Source organism: Sylvia atricapilla, chromosome 8, assembly GCF_009819655.1.
Source record: "Sylvia atricapilla isolate bSylAtr1 chromosome 8, bSylAtr1.pri, whole genome shotgun sequence".
Taxonomy (NCBI): domain Eukaryota; kingdom Metazoa; phylum Chordata; class Aves; order Passeriformes; family Sylviidae; genus Sylvia; species Sylvia atricapilla.
Genome location: NC_089147.1, coordinates 17,768,512 through 17,774,511, shown reverse-complemented (window position 1 = coordinate 17,774,511; position 6,000 = coordinate 17,768,512).

The window sequence follows — 6,000 nt, the reverse complement described above, 5'->3', positions numbered from 1 at the left end:
TCCATTGGTGCCCCGCAGATGGCTACCTCAGCCTCAGGAGCCTGCCCCAGCAGAGCTCAGACTGCCCTGTGACAACAGCTTTTATACAGGGGAGGAGCAAGGGGAAGGGCTAGGAAAGAAACCAGCTGGGACAGATCTGGGAGTGGCTCTGGGGATGAGGGACTTCCCAAGGGACCAGTCCTTGGGGGGAAGGAGGGAACTTCTAGGATCCTGGCCAACCACACGACGCCCTCCCTGGAACATTCCCGACCTAGGGAGAGGCCCCAATGTGACTGACAGGTCCCAGGGGTGGGGGAACAGAAGATTGACAAGTAACCGTAACTTGGGGGGAACCGAACAAGGGTAAACTTGGGGGGTACATCGATCGAACCAACTGTAGCATACCTTAAACAGATGAAAACTAAGTAAATTGAAAAATGCACCACTACAGTTCTCAGTCTTTTTATTAGCCTCTGCACCTTCTTTTTTTCATAGATTTACTATTCTGAACTGAAAAATTTGAATGAGTCGAGACACAGGTTATGACACTTCATATAGTATTATTTTCCTTTTTGCTTGTTTCCATTTCTGCTCTTGTAGCAATTACAGATTTCAAGCAATGTTAAAATGTTTCTTCACTAGTGGCAAGCTTTATATCCTGAGTGCACCACAATTATAATCTCTTTCTTATCTAAACAACTATTTTAAAATCCCATGATGTTGTTCCACAAGTGGGAAGTGAAGGCACATGTCTGGGATCCCAGAGTGATTAATAAACCACTGCATCACCCTGCTCCTCTAGCACTGTTGATCCCAAACAATTTGTGCTTTTACTTCTAAGCTGAAAGAACGGCAGCTTTCTTTCCTTCAGTTCCCAAGGAAAGCTTTGCAGATTCATGGTGAAAGGGTTTCTGTTGTAAGGGCTTTCTTTGGTTTTGATCTGTATATCCATGGTCTGAGGGTTAAATGTACACAAAATCAACTGCTTTGAGGTCAGAAGAGAGAATTTCTCCTGTTTCTGACCTGGAGCTATAAATTGATCCAGTTACTCAGCTCTGGTTTGAGGGAGGAGAGTGTCCCTTGAAAATGCCCACAAACTTTGAGGAACTTGCTATAAATCATGAATCTATAGTTCAGCTGCAATGGCTATTCATGATGAATAGTTCTTACTGCTGTATTTCTAAGTTGGTCTACCTACAGCAGGACAGCAGGAAGAAACTAAATCAGGATTGTTTGGAGGGTGCTACACCTTCTCTTCTCTTCTTAGAAAGTGCATTCGCATTTTGTGAGGAGAATGACATGAACTTGCAGACAAAGATGGCCTTGGAAATGGGTGTCTGATTGGATTGGAACAGCCTGGTAGAACAAGCAACATCAAAAAGACAAATGGTGTTTCACTTCAAGCTTTGTAGTTGAGATTTAGCACCAGATCTTGAATCTTTTAGCATCGAGTCTCTAGTGACTTTTAACAGCATCTCTCTTGTTCTTTATTATGGTACAGAAAGCTTACTATCTGTTCTACATAAGGAGAGAGAATGCATGTCCTTATCTGCAGGTGAAGCTTTTTGAGACAAAATCCAGTCCAGTGCAAAGGAGACTAGAAGAGTGCTTTAAGCCTCCAAGTTCAATTTTCTGTCCTGAAAAATTTGTGAGGCTTTGGCTGCATCACTTTTCATATGTCCCAGTTTACAATTGTCATCTGAGCAGAATAACTGGGACATAATAGCTTTCCACATGTTACAGTAGAGTTTTATAAGTCATTAGAATAGGTCATCTCCTAATAGATCATTTTTTCTGTGTGTCATTTATGGTTGGGTAATTTGGAAAGGTGTCTTAGCTGAGAAGATGATGGTAGTTGGTCCTTATGAGCACAGTCATGTGTATTTAGGCCTTTTTAAACAGGACTTGGATGTGTAGTTCTTGAGACTTCTGCTAATGTCATACTTAGCAATCACATCAAAATTACATAGTTGGGTTTTTCCTCCTCCCACAAAACTGTCTTGTTTCATCTTGGACATTTCATTTCATTCAGATGTAAAATGCCATGTACATCTGCGCTACACAGGCTATGAACAACAAAAAGCTCTTCAAAAATCCAAACTCACACCATCTCCACAAACTCCCATGGTCCAAGAAACTTTGGCTGTACATGCTGCTGGAGGAAAGTTCTCATAAACCACTCTGTGTTGGTTTATACACTACAAATCCCATAGAATCTATTAAACAAGGTAGAGTCCAAGTCTGAGACATTACAGTGCAAATGAACCTCCAGAGAAATGAATATTTAAGCCCTCTACACAAACATTCCATGACACTGTGATGAGAGATGGCAATAGGCAACAGCAGAGAAGGCTGGGTGTGCCAGTAAAATCCATTGTAGTGGTTTTGTGAGTGTGCCCCAAGGCCTTGTAAGCAATCCAGTATTTTTCAGGAGTGCCTGAGCGGAGGGCAACTGAGCCCAGAACAGATTAGGGTGGAGGAGATGGGGGATTTCCTTGAGCTGTTGTTAATAAAGTTGCTGTCTATGGAAGATCAAGCTCCCAGGTCAAATGCCATTTAGCTATGGCAGCATGCAGATATTTGTGTGCCAGATGTGGAGGGGCTTGGATAATTGGTTCTGTCTGTGCTGGTATCCAGCTCCCAGCCAGAAGACATAACAACATCCAAGGAGGTAAAATAGTAAATGCAACCTCAAAGGCTTTTCCTCCACTTGGCATTGAATGGGGAGCCCAGCAAGGTAACAACTTTGTAAACATTGCCAAAGCAGGGCAGCAGCTACAGTCATATCTGCTTGCAATTTCATTAATGTCAAATGAAGAGGAGGAGGATCCCCAGCCAAGCAGGAATTGTGTTTGTGGCTGCTAACCCCATGAGCAAGGGAGAGTGACAGAATGCATGTGGGGCAAAACCAGACTGTAAAGCACTGAGGTCACCAATGCTTTGGGAATTCAGCATTGTAATACGTCACTCAGCCTTCCTGCTTCCTCACCTTTTGAAAGACAGATGGCCAGCCAGATGGCAGCTTCCTCATGCTTCCTGAGAGGTTAAAGGCTCTGCTGTTAGGGATAGCTAGCTCATATTTGCATTGAGGGGCACAATGCAAATACAGTTTAAATTCAGCCTAAACAGAGCTGCTGGTTAGCCTGGTTCATCTGAGAAAAAAAAAACCCTCTGTAGTAATGTCATTGTATCAAGATACCCCTTGATTGCAGTGGCCAGGTTTGGTTGATGTGAGTTGACTGGATGGCAAGAATAAATACTGGGATGATGACATCTCTGTATGAGACAGGTCCTGGGAGCTCCCTCTCTGTGCCAGTCCTTCTATTTACACTGGGATCATTTGTAGTGGTACTGATTTTTTCTCAAAGGAAACCAGACTTTCTCCTCAATACTACATCCTACATCCATTCTTTCTCCAGGCTCTTCAATACTACATCTATCCATCATTCAGTCTCCCACTTTAATGAGACACTGAAATTAGGATCTCTGTTGCCTATGTCTCTTTTTATTCATGGTGGGAGATAGGTATAAACAAAGTGAGTCCAAATGTTAGTTGGCCCAAATGGCACTAGTGCAACTAAAACCTAATAAAGTGAGGAATAATGACTGACATTGTAACCAAAGTGTTTTGCACTGCAGAATTTCATATCTCAGCCTTCTTGTACCGTGAGCCACACTTCTCTGTGTATCACCATCAGTCTCTCTGATCCTGCCTCTGGATGCACAGGCCCACATGCTGATGGTCCAGCAGAGCCCTTCCAGACAAAGCATGGTCACTAGAGCTCCTAGCAGTGGACCTGAGTGCAGGAGTCAGGCCCTACATTCTGTGTTGTGCATAAAACATGCTGTGCATGCCTATGGTGCCCTAGAAATCATAATCACTAGACATAAACTAGAGTGGAGATGGAAACCACCTTGGATAATGATATGGTTGTGGCCCATCCTCTGTGGCCCAGGTTAACTTCTAGAGCTAGAGGCACTGTCTACAGGGTGAGTGAAGTTTCCCAGAATGTGTGAAATGCTGACATAAATCCCCACATGAGCTGAACTGAGCCTTCAGACTGTAGCCAAAGCCCTCTAGCCAGATTTCAATAGTATAAACAAGACTGAGTCATCTCCTCCTTCACTGAATTAGAGATGGCAATAGTTCTGGAAGCAGTTGATTGCATGCTATCAATCATTCATAATGCTAATTTTTCTGAGTTGGCATCAGAAAAAAAGCAACTAAGGTTGGGAAGGAGCCTAGGTTGCTGTTCTGCCCGTGTCACAATTCTTGTGAACAATTCAGCAACAGCTTTATGCCTCAATCAATGCAGCTGTTAAGCTGAGGAAAAGCAGGACTTTACTGAAAAACAGATGTTTTGCACATGAGCTGACTTATTTCAGTTAATGATCCAGATAGAAAAGAAAACAAACCACAATATATGCACATACAAACAGGCATCATCAGTGCTTGAAATAGTATTTAAGTGCAGATATAGGTACTGAGATATGTTGAGAGGAAAAATTCTCCTTTTTTTGCTTTTATTCGATATACCTCTAAGACTTTTTGTAATGCCAGGGTGGCCTTTTGGTATATTTTGGCTCTTTCAAGCACCATGTATATGTGTATGTGTGTACATGAATACAGGCACACAGTTGTGTGTGATGCAGGGTGACAGTGATAGCACTGGAGCTGATTTCCATGAAATAGTACTGAAAGTTCCCAGAATGACTGAGGCAAGTTCCTGCAGAGTTGTTTTTATCAGTGTTTTAGATGATTAACTAAGAGGAAGATGATTTCCCGCTACCTGGTTAGGCGATTAATTGAATTAGTATTTAGAAAAGGATTTCTAAAAATAGCAAAAAATTACCACTTTTTTATGCATCAGCCTAATAATGAGCAATTGAGGTTTTAGGACTACAAAAAATACATGTGATGGTGATTTTGAATGCCTTGGTGTTTGAGTTACTGAATGGGAAAACTGCAATGAAGCTGATTTCTGGGGTATCAGTCCTCAGCACTTTCTGAAATTTGGCACTTCGGATATGCATAAATTTCATGCCCTTCTAAATTCCCAGTCACTATTAAAAAAAGCAGCTACAGTGTCTTGTTTGGGATCTTTGGCGTCTTTGGGATTGGTGACCACTTTGTCAGAGGTCAAAAATAAGAAATACAAATAAACAAAGAGCTTGCAGCTATTTCTGCTTAATACACCAGAGTCTGTGTCAGTTCTGCACAGTGATACTGAAGAGGTGAAAATTGAAACTACTCGTAGAATTTTTTTGTTTCTTCTCCTCCCAAACCACCCCCCCTCCCCGCTTGTTTTCACTTTTTTTTTTTTCTGGCACAATTTGCCATTATTTTAATATTGTAATTGGCCTTTGTCTAGTAATATTTCAACTCCCCTTTCTAAGGGGTCAAAAACAAGGAAGGGAACTTCTCAAATCATAACTGAATGTGAGATCAGTAAGTGTGACAAAAAGTCAGCATTTCTGGCTTTTGGGAAAGTTTTCTGAGGTGCACTTTTTCAGTTTCTGATTTCTGTATAATTTCCATTATACATTTGTATAATGGAAATTCTGAAAACAAGTCTGAGAAATGAAACTCATCTGAGCTGGGTAGCAATGCAGAACTATTTCAATGGCAATGGGTTTAACCTTAGCTTTGTCCCAACTTCAGCGAAACTTGATCAAAGGTGAGATGCTTCAGATGAAACATTCAAGGAAGCAGAGTTTACCGATGAAACTTTGTTTAGTTGGAAATTTGAAAACCAGATTTAGTTATAGTTTTATATCTCTCACATGCAGATTTTTTTTCGTTATACATGTATTCACTGAGAGCTTGTGTTAAATAGATGTTATCAAGTATTTACTTAAAAAAAAAAACAATGAGTTTTAAACTGTTTGACCAAAGAGCCTTTTCCTCCTGTCTGATGCTGCCAAAAGGATTTATATAGGAGCTAAAATACATGTGGAAAGGGTCATGCCTGGAATTTTGCTGTAATTGTAATTTTTTGATGCTGAAAAAACAGCTGCCCA